General features: G+C 34.3%; 1 protein-coding gene across 32 annotated transcripts in view; it reads left to right on the forward strand.

The window, feature by feature from the left end:
- PTPRD (protein tyrosine phosphatase receptor type D) overlaps positions 1 to 16,728 on the forward strand; it is a 1,865,527-nt gene that overhangs the window by 1,034,413 nt on the left and 814,386 nt on the right. The window lies entirely within an intron of this gene.

Consider the following 16,728-nt stretch of genomic DNA (forward strand, 5'->3'; position numbering starts at 1 on the left):
GTGCTCATGGGTTGTTAGAATTATTATTGTTACCATGTTCATATTGCCCAAAGCAATCTACAGACTCAGTGCAATTCCTATCAAAATCTCAATGGCACTTATAGAAGAAAGAATCCTAAAATTTGTTTGTAATCACAAAAGACCCCAAATAACCTAAACAGTCTTGAGAAAGAATAAAGCTGGAGATTTCATGCTCCTTATTTTCAAACTATATTACAAAGCTATAGTAATCAAAACACTATGGTACTGGCATGCAAACAGACAGTGGAACAGAATTGGAAGCACAGAAATAAGCCCACGCATAAATGGTCAATTAGTTTATTACAAAGGAGGCAAGACTATGTAATGAAGAAAGACAGTCACTTCAGTAAATGGTGTTGTGAAACTTTTACAGATATACATGCAAAAGAATGAAACTGCACCCACTATGTTACAATATACAAAATACATTCAAAATGGATTAAAGTCTTAAATGTAAGACCTTATACTATAGAACTCCTGGGGGGGCAGGGGGAGCTCTGATCTATTTGACATCTGTCTCAGTGATTTTTATTTTTAAATTTATCTCCTCAGGCAAGAGCAACAAAAGTAAAAATAAACAAATAGGTCTACATCAAATTAAATAGCTTTCACACAGTGAAGGAAACCATCAACAAAACAAAAAGGCAGCCTACCGAATGGGAGAAAATATTTGCAAATGATATATCCAATAAGGGGTTAATAACCAAAATATGTAAAGAACTTACACAACTTAATATCAAAAAATGCAATACAATCTAAAAATGAGAAGAAGATCAGAATAGCCATTTTTTCCCAAAGAAGACATACAAATGGCCAACAGGTATATGAAAAATTGTTCAACATCACTAATCATCAGAGAATGCAAGTAAAAACCACAATGAGATACCACCTCACACCTGTCAGAATGACTGCTATCCAAAAGACAGGAAATAATAAATGTTAGAAAGAATATGGAGAAAGGGGAACCCTGATGCATTGTTGGTATGAATGTAAATTGATGCAGCCTGTAAGGAATACAGTGTGGAAGTTCCTGAAAATTAGAACCACCATACAAAGCAGCAATTTCATTTCTTGGTATTTATCATAACAAATTGAAAACACTAACTTGGAAAAGATATATGCACCATTTGTTCATTGCAGTCTTATTTAAAATAGCCAAGATGGCAGTCAACGTAAGTGTCCGTTGATAGATGAATAGACAGAAGACGTGTTATATATACGTGATATATATATACACCCATACACACACACACACACACACACACACACACACACACACAAACACGTATATAAACATATATATGAAATGTTATTCAGCCATAAGAAAAGAGTTAAATCTTGTCATTTGCAGCAACATGGATAGACTAAATGAGAAGAATCAGGCAAAAAAGAAAACACCTACCATATGATTTCACTTACATGCAGAATCTAAAAACAAACAAACAAACAAAAACAAAACAGTAATAGGTTCACAGATACAGGAAACAAAACTGTGGTTGCTAGAAGGGAAGGGGTTTAGGGTGCAGGAAATAGTAGGAGGGGATTAAGGGGTACAAACTTCCACTTATAAAGTAAGTCATGGTGATATAATGTACAGAAGAGGGAACATAGTCAATACTATTGTAGTAACTGAGAGGTGACAGATGGTAACTAGACTTACCATGGTGACCTTTTCAAAATGTACATAAATATTGAATCTTGATATTTTACCTCTGAAATTAATATGATATTGTATGTCATTATACTTTAGATAAAATTTTTCAAAAAAAAAAAAGGAAAGGTGTTTAGAATCTACTGTGCCTTTAGTAAAGTATGATGAGTAGGTGCCATGGAGAAATGAGCCTATGTGTTTTAATTTCAGTCTCTGGTGGACTTCACTAAACTAGCTGCCTATATTTAAATTCCCGTAATTTCTACTAATTCTGAAACCAACACTGTGTGTCACTGTGGTACGAAGTGTTCTCCACATCACTCTTTGTGAGATGACAGCCATGTCCTGTGTGTCTTCACCTTTTATCTTGATTTTGACCAGCTGAGGAGTGCTTCAGTTTTAACCTTCTCATCACAGAAGAAAAAGAATGACAGTGTTAAAATAAAAGTCACAGTCAATTAACATTTAATTTCTGTCTTGATTTATGGAAAAACCAGTCTGAAATCTTCAGTACTCCCAAGCATGGGAGTTTAGCAAGTGAGCCAAGCAAAAAAAAAAAAAAAAAAAAAAAAAGCATAGTTGTAATCAGGGTGTATTAAAGAAGGGGAGAAAGGCAGTGTTTGTTCATTTTGCTTTCAAGGGTGAGTCATTCACCGTGTGTCACTGCTGAAGTGAAACATTTTTATTGATTTGCAGATTAAGAATCTATTTAAAAAGTGATAAATCAATCACTCTTGTCAAGCCTACTGCAGCCTGTTCAGAAACTTGAAAGCAATCACCACTGTTTGAGGAAAGCTTACTTAACTTGTGTTTCTTCTAATGTTAGAGGAAACTATAGCTTATAATGAAGGCACTGTATATTGAACACCTTGATGAAAAGTTGGAAGATTGAGCTGGCATAAATCAACACATGAATCCAGAAGCCTGCAGGTGGGAAGAAGAGTAGAGAGTTTTCCATCTTGATTATCACTTATTTGAAAGTCAACAAGGAGCTTACCTCCATCGTGAACTTCTGCTCACATATAACTGTTGTTCACGATAGTATTGTATATTATGATAAAAAGTAGATGAGATTAAAAAAACTACCTTGATACTATCTATGTTGCCTTAGAACAGTAGACCATAATCAAAGGTCAAAATACTTTTATTAAATCTTGAATTTTAAATCCCTTCTTATAAGAGAAAAGCAATTCTGCTTCATGTCCTTAAAGTTTGTCCGCCAGAAAAAGAAAAAAAAATCAGAATGCAGTGTATTTCAAGACGGATCTGAAATATTTGCATAATAGTTTTTTTTTAATATCTCTGTAACGCTTTGGTTTCTTTGCACAACTTAGTGATTGAAAATGAGAAGATGACCAAGTGCTGTTACTTCACTGAACTCTGATTATTTCTTAGGATTTTAGAATTTCACTGGTCAGCTTTATTTGACTTTGGTGAGTATCATGGTAAATTCAAGTATTACAAGGAAGTCCACTACTCCCTAGCCTCTAAATGGCATGTTGGAAAGCTGTTTCATATTTTTATACATCTTCTAATAAGTATTAATGTAGAATCACTTTTTTAACCTCAAACCATAGATCACCTCAGGTATAACATGTAACTGATCAAGATGAGTGAGCTTAATACTTACTTCTTACCCAAAAGGTGATTATTAAGAAAATGACTTGGGTTTGATTTAATAAATAGAAGGTATTCATAAGATATAGTTTGCTTACCAGAAATCCATGCACTTCTGATCAATTAATGCACAACAAAGGAGGTAAGAATATACAGTGGAGAAGAGACAGTCCCTTCAATAAGTGGTGCTGGGAAAACTGGACAGCTACATGTAAAAGAATAAAGTTAGAACAATTTTTACCACCATGTACAAACATAAACTCAAGATGGATTAAAGACAGACCTAAATGTAAGACTGGATAATCTAAAAATCCTAGAGGAAAAAATAGGCAGATCACTCTTTGACATAAATCTCAGCAATATTTTTATTGACCCATTTTCTAAAATAATGGAAATAAAAGCAAAAATAAGCAAATGAGACCTGATTAAACTTAAAAGCTTTTCTAGAGCTAAGGAAACAATAAACAAAACAAAAAAGCAACCTATGGAATGGGAGAAGGTACTTCCAAATGATGAGATGGACAAGGATTTAGTTTACAAAGTATACAAACAGCTCAGACAGCTTAGTATCAAAACAAACAAACAAAACAAAACAACCCAGTCAAAAAATAGGCAGAAGAACAAAATAGACATTTCTTCAGATAAGGTATACAGATGGCCATAGACACATGAAAAGATGCTCAACATCGCTAATTCCAAGGAAATGCAAATCAAAACTACAGTGAGGTATCACCTCACACCAGTGAGAATGGCCATCATTAAACAGTCTACAAAGAATAAATGCTGGAGAGGGTGTGGAGAAAAAGGAACCCTCCTGCACTGTTCGTGGGAATGTAAATTGGTGCATCCACTATGGAGAACGGTATGGAGATTCCTTAAAAAACAAACAAAAGAAAGAGTTGCCATGTGATTTAGCAATCCCACTCCTGGCATATATCCAGAGAAAACTCTAAAAGACATGTACACCAATGTTCTTAGCAGTACTGTATACAATAGCCAAGACATGGAAGCAGCTTAAATGTCCATTGGCAGAGACTGGATAAAGAAGCTAAGTGTGTGTATGTGTATCTATCTGTCTATATGTGTGTGTGTGTGTGTGTGTGTGTGATATAAAATAATGGAATTTTACTCAGCCATAAAAACGAAGGAAGTACTGTCATTTGAGACAACATGGATGGACCTATAGATTATCATATTAAATCACAAAAAGACAAATACCATATGATATCACTTACATGTGGAATCTAAAAACATGATACAAATGAACTTACTTACATACGAGAAATAGACTCACATAGAAGACAAACTCTAGTTACCAAATGGGAAAGGGATCAGGGGGAGGGATGAATTAGGAGTTTGAGATTAAGATATACACACTACTACATATATGAAACAGATAAGTAACAAGAACCTACTTATAGCACAGGGAACTATATTCAATATCTTACAATCTATAATGGAAAAGAATCTAAATATATATAATTGAATCACATTCCTGTACACCTGAAACTAATACAACATTGTAAATCAACTATCCTTCAATCAATCAATAAGAGATATAGTTTGCTTAGAAAAAATAAAGTTGCCATAAATTGTCTTCACATAATTAAATAAAAATGCTTCTGCAATGTTGTGTATCAGTGTCACAGATTTTAAAAGCCACCCTCTTAGAATCAGTTGACTTTCCAACTCAGACATGTTTGTGAGTCACACTTTTATGTTGGATCAAACCATAGTATCAAGATTCATCTAAATTTTCTAACCTTTGATCAGAAATCCTATTCAAGTGAGTTAGACTATGGCAGTGACAGGAAAAGAAATAAATTACATTCCCTAAACTATTAATCACTGTGTCATTGTGAAAAGTTAGAAATCAATTATCATGTCTGATAATTAGACAATGACTAAATGATGTTCTATTCTGAATATAATAGTATGCACCTATTAAAAGTTATATTTACTAACATTATAGAAAAATACGACACAACTGAACTGAATGCTTCTAAATGACAGGGTTCTCATTTCATTTGACTTGTTTTTGTCTCTTGTATTTGTTAAACTTACACTAGCTGTTGTTAAAAATATAGCCCACAATATTAGTAGTCTACCACAAGAGAAGTTTATGTCTTTCTCAATTAACAGCCCAGTGTGGATGATTTTTATTAGCAGACAGCCTTTCTCCATGCAATGTCTTAGGAATTCAGACTTCTTTCATCTTATAGCTTTGCCTTCCCTCAGGAACTAATTCTTCTCTGCATTTGGCCAATAAGAAGGGGAAATGGAGGAGTATAGAGAAGGCACAATAATCCTTTAATAATTTGACTTTAAAGTGATACAGGCCAGTTTGACTTCCAATCCAACAATGAGACCTTTGGCATAGAGTAAATGGATGGTGATTTTCTAGTGATAGTTCTATGATAGGGAAGTGAACGCATATATTTTGGTAAGCAATTTGCTATTTTTGCCACATTTTCTTCATTATAGTGTTAGGCTTTGTGAATGTTGGTTGAATGTGTTTCTTTCCAAGAATCACTGGGAAAATAGCAAGAAGACATGAAATAGCTTGGTTCTTGGGGGTTTACAAATCCTTCTTGAAAAATGATCTAGATACTGAGGCAGAGGCTGGATTTTGTAGAGAATTGTGCATCAAGTGAATACGTTTACAGTTCACCCTGTAGAAAGTGAGGAGGTATCACAGAGTTTAAGAATGGGGAGTAAGATGATCAGAAATGCAGTTTCTCCAAATATAATCTTAGTGATACGGAGCATAAACTCTAGGGAGTCACGATTAGATGTATAGAGAACGATTAGAATACTAATTAGTCCAGATCATAAAGTCAGTAGCAATGGATTATGAGGTGCAGGGAGATGTGAAGATTCAGAAGTGGAAAGGACAGAACTTCATTCCTAATTATGGAAAGGATGTTTTAAAAAAAAAAGACACATGGAGAATTATCTCCTTGTTTAATGCTTGAGGGATTGCAGTTACCAATATAAGAAATGCAGAAGGAAAGATTGGGTTTTAAGGAAGAGTAATCCGTTGTATTTTCAAAATACTGAGTATTATGTGCCTGTGAATCTTATAAGAGAAAGGAAATCTTCATGAGGTAGTTAATAAAAGGAGTCTTTGCTCAAGCTGCTGGATGGGAAGTGATCAGTGAAGACATAAAGGGTGAAACATGGTGTGAATGGTGGTATCCTTTGAAAGTCCATAGAATATGCAGAACACACTGAAATAGTACCAATTCTGCACAAATAAGAAATTTTAGATAATAAAGAAAGAAACTGACCGAGGAGAAGAAGACATTTAAAGTATTGTTGGAATGGAAAATAAACATTGGACCAAGGTTCTAGATTAATACATGTCAATGGCAAGGAATCAAGAACAGCGGAGAGACTTGTCTTAAAAGAAAGTAGGGCCATATGTTTTGTCGACATTGTAGAGGAGATGAAGGTAGATTGAGATGTCAATGAGTTGGTGATTTTTGAGGCAGAGAGTTTGTTTTTGATGACTTCAGTATGTTCAGTATAAATAAGAATATTTGCAGAATCACAGAGGTCACTCACCAAAGACTCAAAAATTTTGCTTTGTGTTCCTTGAGAGTTCTGAGGAAGCTGTTGACCATACAGTGCCTGTAATTTGGTAAATGTATCATCTATGATTGATTTTGTTCAGTGTAATTGCATGCAAATAATAGGCTGAGCATCTTTCCATGCATCCAACTTTGTTCATTTAATCTCATGCTGTAATTCTTAGGAGATAACTAGCATGGTTGATTCTCTTATTTTACTGTTAGCATATTCTTCCCCTGCAAAGCCACACTGGAAGATTCATGAAAGGGTAAAAACTGGTCTTTATGAACATGTTTCAAAGAGTTATTTGACTAATAATGTCCCTCAGTTTTTTCATTTGGGTCAAGCAGTGTCTTGTTTAACTTATCTATAGATGACTTTAATAAAAGTGTTGTGTTTAACTTGAGGATAATTTTGTTTCAGAAGCTCTACACATACTATAAAAATATTTTCTGGTATAAGAGTTTCAAAGCTTGCTAACCTGCAATCCAGTCTGTTGATATTAGAAAAACTATTTGCTTATCAAATGTTACACTAAGGTAAAAACAGTGAATGACAGAGACAGGGAGACAGAGAGTGAGTGGGAGTGGGCTTTATTCATGTAGGAATCTCACAGACTGAAAATTTCATACTAAAATGTGCTTCATAGTGATATGATAAATGAAGGGTATTTCTATGTAAACAAATCCTAATTGTCAATATCTAAAATGTTTTCAGGATTCTTATGGAATTAGGAATGTGCACCACACATAAAGTTTTCTGATATAAACTGTGTACCAGTAGCTTTATTTTGTTTATTAGATGTGTCCTTTTATATCTGTAAGATTCACATTGGCACTTATACGTAGGTGTCATTTAATTAGAATATTTATTGAGGGAATTTGCAAGGAAAACTGTCGCATCTTAAGTTCTCTGTGCGTCTTTTGACTCTGTGTGACTTTCAGTAACTCACATGTAGCAAGCATAGGGTGTTTGTTATTATACAGAAAACTATCTTCAGAAGTATGAATAACGTAAGGATTCCACCCCAGGTTCAATTTGCTCCTAGAGTTCTTTTTCTTCCTTTGTTTTTAGACAGTTTAAGACTGAGCAGCAATATTCTATAGTAATAAATATATTTATGACTAAAAAAGGAAATAAAATGCATCTAGTATTACCTATAAATTAACAAAATCAATGTGTTTGAGGAATCTGATTGAAAAATGGATTCTACCATACTGGGTTTCCATTCAGCCTTATTTCAAAGCTATATTTCAAGTTATTATCTGGTGTAGTAGAAAGAAGACAGACTTAAGAATTCGATAGGCAATCTCCCCAAATTCCATTTCTGTATTATTTTAATCTAGTGATTCTAGATGAGTATTTGACATAGTTTAATATTCTAGGATAGTAATATCTTCCTCAGAGAGACACTTTGAAATATATATGTAGACATGGTGATATAATAGCATTCAACAAATTTAGTAAATTGTAGTCTCCATTCTAATTTAGCTGTTTATCTAAAAGCATAAAATACTGTGAGTAAAGATACAAGAAGTTTTAGGAGCTGTATCTTATAATTAGGCAAGCTTGGTAAAGTCCATCTTCCATGTGTTTTGCTGCTAAAAAGAAATACAAAGAAGAAAAAAGGGGAAGATCATGTTCATTGTAGAATAATTTGTTGTAATACCAACAAAAGTCTAAAAGTCAACTTAAGTTTAGCTGGCCTTAGCTCAAATTTAGATGTAAAGATAAGTAAATAAGATCTAGATGAGTTGTATTATAAATATTTAGTGGTAAGATTCTACACAGAGCTGGAATAAGCAAAAAGGAAAGATCAGGGAAGCTGAAATTGACAAAGTAAATTAGCATAATAAATACGATTGGTGTCTGGAGAACTAAAGGAACAAAATGGAAGATTGTCATGATCCTTTGTGCTTACTGTATCTCATCTGTTACTTCAAACATATTTAAAAATAAATAAATAAAACACAGTAAATTGCCCTAGAGATATTTTAGATTCATTTTGGTAATTAGAGAATGAAAATACTAACCATTCATTTTGACACTGGTTCAGAGTTTATGGACAAATTGTTCTGTCACATTGTAACTCAATCTCATTGCATTTTAAATTTGTTTGCTTTAATTGAAGAGGCATTTGTTACATTTCTACCATAAACAAAACATTGCACCAGGCACTAGAAAAGTGAGTGGAAAAGAGGAAACCTTTTGAATCTCTCAAATATTAGCTGCTGCTTTATACTCATTTGGTAAAACTTTGTTAAGCTGAGATGTATGCCATAAAATCATGAACTAATGAAAGCTGTAGGAAAAAAAAAATCACCTGCATTCTTTGATGGGATATTTGCTATTAATTTATATTCATTTATATTCCATCCATGTGTTTGACACCACAAAACTGAATTTTTTATATACCACCTCATTACATGAGTGATGTAAGAACCAAGCTTATTTCTTCAACTCATTCAGCATTCTAATGAACAGAATACGAATTTTGTTCTATTAAAAATAATGGAATCTAACTCTCCTATAGCCATTTAAGTGCTTTAGAATAGAGCAGTCCTCTTTTTATTCCAGAAGGTGTATACAATAAATCTCATTATGAAAATTACCATATTCAGACTATCTTAATAATGCACATGCCAGTATCTCTGCTACCTTCAAACAAACAAATAATGGTGAAAAGTATCCTAGTACTGACAATAACTAGGAAATATTATTGAGAAATAAATTCCTCTTTATTTTGTATTGTAAAACAGCTTCTGCACTAATTTAACTGGCTAAATGGTGCCTAGAATTTGAACATTTTAATGTACTGAATATGTAGAAAAATTTTAGAGAGAGATGTTGGTAAGTGTCTTGTTTCTGCACATGGATGTTTGGGTGCCTGAGCACATATGGTTATCAACACATTAAATCAAATCTTAACAGATTTTGAATGATGATTAAAGGATACATCTTCCAACAATGTTATAAACACCATTTAAATTGATTTAACAGCTAATACTCCATTTCTGTTCTTCTCTGTGATCTGACTTACCAGTTTGAGTAGATTTTTATTGAAGATTCTTTCAGAGATAAGTAACCTAAACACATCCTGGCCTGTCCTGCAAAAGCATTCATTTCCTGATTATTCCACCTCATAAGTACCCACCCACTCCCCTTGAGAGAGACAGGAAGGTTGCATTGCACTTAAGCAGCTAGATTTAGGATTCTGTCAAACACAGCTTGAAAGCAGAAGCAGCTAGACACCAGACTGTGGACTGATTCTGCAGTGTCTCATCCCTGCGCTGAGAAAAGTCAGAGGTCAAGTTTCCTGTCCTGTACCTACTACTTAGACTAGTGCTTTCTTTCCAGGTACAAGACCTGTTTTACAGGTACAGTTGAACAGCCTCCCAGAAGACTTTCTTTCTGAATTGGCTCTACCTTTCCCCCCAGGTGCTCCAGTAGAGATCTTCTGTACACATTTTAATACATTTAAAGGATCTTAATTTTTTTTCACAAATGCAACATAGAAATTGATCTCTATGCTAAGCAACTTTTGAAATCCTCTCTAATTTGGAATTTTCTTGATCTTATTCACCTTGATTCCATATGTTTTTTTTTTTTTTGATTCCATATGATTTTGAAGTGACAGAGACTTAAGTAACAATCCCAAGTTGCTCTAACATTCTAGCTCAATTGTTTACACTCTCATATTCAGTTTCTATTGTTTTTAAAAGGATATAGTAAAGCTAGTCCTCTGCATTTTATATAGCTATTTGGATCAAATACATCTTTTGATTCAAGTGAAATCAAATTTAATGTTTGTGACGTGAGACACTAATTAAAAGAAATTTTAAAATTCTAAATTAGAAAACACAATTCAGTATATTACACTTATGCTTCGTTTGTTGAGAATATACAGTTTATTTGACTACATTTCTCTGTAATTCATGATGTGTCTTAAAACCTATTATTGACACTGGGATAAAAAGTTGATGTGCAAGGTTAGGATTATTGTTTACTGATTATAGTTTAATTAATTGCTTTTTACATTCTATTTTTATCTACCTAGGATACAGTCAGTGAACACAGTTGCTTGCAAAGTACAGGTCAATTGGTTTCAGTGATTTTTCAAATGGAGAATGAGAGTTATTTTGTATTCTATTTAAAACAATGGTGGATCTCCAAGTCCTAAATTTGTATAATGATTGCAGCTTAGATTAAGGAATGATTTCGTTGTCAGAGATAGGTGATTCTAATCTCATTTTCACAGCTAATTATGGGGTAAGTTTAGAAAATCACATGCAACAAAGAGCATCCTTCTTCTAAATTCTTCTTAAGTAAAATTATAATTGCCTTTACTTATTTTCTCTGCAGGAGAGGTTTTAGGGAATATCTCATTAATGTAATTCAGGATTAGAGAATTTCCCAAACAAACCAGATAGACGCTGGAACAGTGGCCTTGTTTCTGAAATCTTTGGGTGATTTTGTCCAGTTTAACATCTATCACTGTTGTTTTTTATAACATGCTGGTAGTTGTGTGTAATATCCAGACCTCTCCTGAAGCTCCATACATCTCATCCTATAGCAACATAATGTACCAATTCAGTGTTTCAGTCATGTAGATTAAGTGTGTGCTCAACCACTTCTTGGCTTTATGACCTCACAAGAGTTATATAATCTCTCCGAACCTTTAGTTTTTCTTCGGGATTGGAGATAATAATATCTACTTCATAGTGTTGTTTGAGATAATTTAACGAAGGCAACTAAAACATGCCATTAATGCTAATAATTACATACTGGCCTTTGCCTTTTCCTGTTTTGTCCTGTACAAACTTTGTCTCAGATAGACAAAAGCTTGAACCCAGTACTAATGTTTATTTCCTAAACTTACTAATCATTTGCTCCCTTAGAGTATTCATTTTCATGTCAGATGTGCGTCTACCACCCAGAATTAAATGGGATCCCGTATGTGGAAGTGCTTTACACACAGTAGGTATGCAGTAACTGTTCATTAAACAGACTTCAAATTAGGGCATTTTTTTTTTCTATCTTTTCTGCTAAAGACATGGTTGTCAAATCAGGTCTATTGGTTTCTTTTAAAGGAAGTTGGCCCACAGAGTATCAATTACCTTCACACATTTCACTTGCAGATAATGCAGGCCAGAGAAGGGAGAAGGGTTAAGGAGCAAGGAGAAGCAGCAGGCAAGGCCTCGTGAGAAGAGTGTGCATCTTGGTGACAGAGCAGGTGTGGAAACTAGATAAGGTCTCAGTACTGCAAGATATACGTCTCTGTGTGGTCATGCTATTTTGAAACCTGCCCTTTCTATGTCATGTCCCACCATGCTTGGTCATTAAATCCGTGAACACTTTCCCTGTCCTCCTACTCTCTCTAAGCACCACTAGATAGACATCAACAGAGCCAAAACAGTAACCGCCTATATGAGGTTGCTGCCTTGGTATATCGAGATTGGAAGAAATGAGACCCACAGGGAATCTTGTCCGAGCATTCCTTTTCAGTAAGATTTTATTGCCCCAGTCAATTTTCAGAATGCTGGGATAGTAGAGAAGCATCCAAACCCTATAACTTGATTCTAAATTAAATCATAGGAAGGAAAATAAGTATCTTCATCCCATTCTAAGGTGGAAATCCATGATCCATCTCAAACAAACAGATTCCTATTTAAATTACTGCATATTCAAATTGAGCTGAATTCAGAATAGAAATTTCTTTTCTCAGATGGAGAAAATAAGGTGAGAAATTCTACTTTTTACAACTATACTACTGAAATTCATTCAATCAATATTTTTTATCACTTACTATTTAAGATGATGTGGCAGTGCAGATAAGAGGGTGGATGAACGGAATAAGTTTGTGTCCTGTTTTGTCTTCAAAGAATCTATCTTAAAATTTTATGAAACAGCAGAGACAATATAAAGTATCAAAGATTCTGCTCTTTGGTAGAGTAGTATTCTTTCAGAAGTCCTCTTTGATGTGCTAAAGAGACAGTTTCCTGTAGTTCTGTAGCCTCAAAAGAAATATGTCCTGGTTCTGTGGGATCACTAAAGAGGAAATAGTTGGTCTGAAGGCTTGTTAAAGAAACAAATTATTCATAATACTTGTTAATGATGGTAAGGCAGACTTTATTCACAGGGAGCTCCTACAATGGGGTTTTGTAGTGGAGGAAGGAAGGGGACTAAACTTCAACCCCAAGAAGAATAAGAAGGGATTTATAACTAAGAAGCAAGGTGGGAGGGAGTCAATGGATGTAAAATTACTAAGAGGAATTATCAGGGGTAAGGGAGATTGTTGCTGCATATTCTCATCAGAATTCTTGCTAAAGGCAGCCAGGGTGATAAGATTTTGAGTATGGAGATAAGGAATTCAAATCAGATATCTAAAACGGTCAAATACAAAGAGTAGGGAATTGTTACTAAGATGACTCAGCAGAATTCCTGCTCAAACTGGCTTCTTTAAGTTCAGAATGGAAAGCTCAATCAGACCTAGTCCAGCAGAGAACTCAAAGGAGCCTGATTAAAGTTAGGTCTTTGTCAGACTCAGGCACTACTGATTTTAGAGGTAGGCATGTGGACCTATGAGATAAGGTAAAATAGATTATTCTAGAAACCAGATAGCTTTTGCTTGATTGCTGCCACCTAATGTTGGGTTGTGACATTCCTTTGAAACCTGATACCCTGCTACAAGTTGCTTAGTTTGGTTTTGTTTAAAGCAATAGTTTCTTGAAAGTTCAACTACATCATTTAGGAAAGGGGAGTATTTGTGTTGGGTTGGAGGTCAGGGAAAGCGGAAAAAAGTACAGCAAAGGCACAAAACTATAGGCCAGACAAGAACAGGGTACCAAGTTGTCACAAGGCTACATCTCAAAAACATGAACTTCATGCAAAAATGACATTTTTAATTAATAAAAAAGAACAAAGACTTTCAAAATTACTTCTTCTTGTACTTTGCAGAAAGGCTGAATAGAAGCATAGAGTGCCTTATTTTATGATTCAGCTCAACTTATCATGTAGCACTATTAAATGATGTTTCTGGAAAATGTGCTAGTAAATAAATCTCACCAAAATAGTTTGAAGATTCTACTTTAAATAACATGTAATGATATTTTTGCTCTCTAACGCTAATTAACCAAGCATGCTTCACCATGTTCAAGAATTTTGTATTTTAAATAAACTCATGTGATGAAAATTCAGCACAAAAATATTATTTCATCTGTAGAATATATTATATTTTGAACTGCATCAACTGTCCATTGTAATAACTCTTTAATCTTCAAACATAAACTTCAAATTACATGTATATTTGAATCAGGTACAGTTAAACAGAAGATAAAACTACTCTCAGTTCATTCTTTGGATTCTTTCTGCTGAGCAAGCTAAGATAATACATAGCAACCCTAGACAGCAAATACCAGTCTCTAGTAGATTGGCTCTATTCCGAGTGAGAATAGGTGAGGAATTAAGAAAAAATGAAAGGAAGAAAACCTAACCACAAAGTTCATCTTTGCTTCTCCTTCCAATGATATATTCTCAAGAAATAGTGCTCAATAAGTAGCATAACATTAGATTAGATAGGGCTAAGTCCTACTAGTATTTTGGCCATCCAAAGACTATTATTGCAGATAGTTAACAAATTACATCAGTATTCTTTCAATTCACATCATTTAGGATGTAGACTGACAATAAGTACATATAACCCTATTCCATTTAAAATATAGTGCTAGGATTTGAATGATGAAATTGTGAATGATCTGAAAATGAATATGAACTCAGTGCCATCAGTTTATGGTATTACTTTATCCCAATCCGATGTTTAGAGGAGTATTTGCCTCAAATCACACAGCTAGCAAATGGTAGTGCCAAGATTTGAATACTGGACGTCTGAATCCAGAGATCATGCTCTTAAAAAAACTATTTTTTTATCTGTTATGCATTGAAGATAGTCTAACACAAATTAGATTACATACGATAAGAGTAAAATTTACTTTTGAAATACCATGGTCAAAAATTCCATATTTTATATCTTTGTTACCAGACTGAAAGCTCAAATATTAACGTGGGTACCTGACTAGATCAAAACTGGACATTTGACAAAGTCACCAATGAGATTACATTTTGAAGGAGTTCTGCAGGGTAATGTATCATTAGTTTATCATAAGTGGTAGGGAGGGGTACGCCCAGTTTAAGTGGAGAACATGGGCAAAGATACGGTGGAGACTGAACGTGCCCCCAGGTTTTGATTTGATGGTTTAGTGCAACAGGAGCAAACACTGAGTTTGATGAGATCTTGGGAAATGATGCTGAACTATTAGCATGATAGGTCATAAAGGGCTTTTTATTCCAATTTAAGGAGTGTGAATTTTATTGTGAAGTTTGCATAGTGAAGGGTTTTAAGCAAGGCTTGACCAGGTTTTTAGTTCAGAATGATCACTCTGGCAGCAGTGTAGAGAACTGTCTAGGACAGACCACCAGGGAGACCACTGGGATAATTTAGTCAAGAAATACTAAGATCACACCTAGAGTAGCGGTGGTTAGAACAGAGGAAAGGTGAAGGCATGAGATTAGTGGTTCAGGGACTCAGCAACTGATTGGATGGATGTTAGGGATGAATGATAGTTTAGGAAGACTCAGTTTTCTGTCTTGGCAGTTGTCTACTTCAGTTTATCAATAAAAGAAATACAGTAGGAGGCATAAGCCTGGAGGCATGCTAAAACTTAGTTTTGGATGAGGCTGCAGGATTTTAGAGAAAAAATAGACTCACTTTCTAAGCTTGGGGGCGAGGGGGAAGGCATTGCAGTATACACTTGTCATCCAAGAGAGAAACTGAACCAAATTCTTATTATATACTATGAGTTACTCAAGTGGAAATGTTTGATCTTACAAATGATGAATAGAGTCATTTTCCTCTCTATCCAAACAATTTTCAACTAACTGCCATGTGTTTGCAACCACATAGCTGGTTTCACTAGTTTTGCTTCCCTAAAGGTTTTGGTTAACTTTAAAAAATTAGATTGCAGACCTTACTTGAAATGTCTCTGGAGCATGAGTTCTATAATGATGGTTTGGTTAATTAATATGTAATTGCTGAACAAATGTTAACAATTTGAATCTTGCATCACTAGCACTTTTTACTTCTTCATGTGTCTTTACAATTTGTCAAACAAGATGTCTCTCTTTCTAGACTTCAGTTTTTTAAACATTCATCTTCACTTCCAAGACATTCAAATATATATGCCAAAAAACATTACTCTTGCTTTAGCTGAGATAATCTCGGTAACAATTTGAATTATAATAATCAAAGAGAGTACTTTTTTAAAAGTTACTTGCTATGTTAATGAAGTTAGAAATCCAGCCTAAATATGAGGGCATGTCTGCTGGTATGAGAGACATTCATGAGCCAAGAATGCCTTGTAATAGAATTCAACTTCCTTTCAGAAATAATGATTACATGATGTTAAATGTGTGTGCTTTTATTTTTTCTAATAGACTCAGAAGTTATTAGTGACTGTTTTTGGGAAAATACATTATTTTAAAATGTAAGTGCATTCAAATCCTCATTTTAGCAATTATCAATAGAAACTTAGTTCTTAAATAATCAGAAACTTCTGCCATATAGTTTAAGAATGTCAAACACATCTTTACTTGAAGAATTTCCACTTGACCAAAGGTAAATGCAGAGGTTTTAGTCTCTCCTCTGTTACATGTGGTAAGCTGAGTGCTGCATGTTCTCCTGTTACACTTTGTACTGATGGTATGACACATTCCAGTGTCCTAGGGCTATGCTAAGGAAGCACCACAAACTGGGTGGCTTAAAACAGCAGAAACTTACTCTCTCACGTTCTGAAGTCTAGAAATCTGATACC

Source organism: Vicugna pacos, chromosome 4 (genome assembly GCF_048564905.1).
Source record: "Vicugna pacos chromosome 4, VicPac4, whole genome shotgun sequence".
Classification (NCBI taxonomy): Eukaryota; Metazoa; Chordata; class Mammalia; order Artiodactyla; family Camelidae; genus Vicugna; species Vicugna pacos.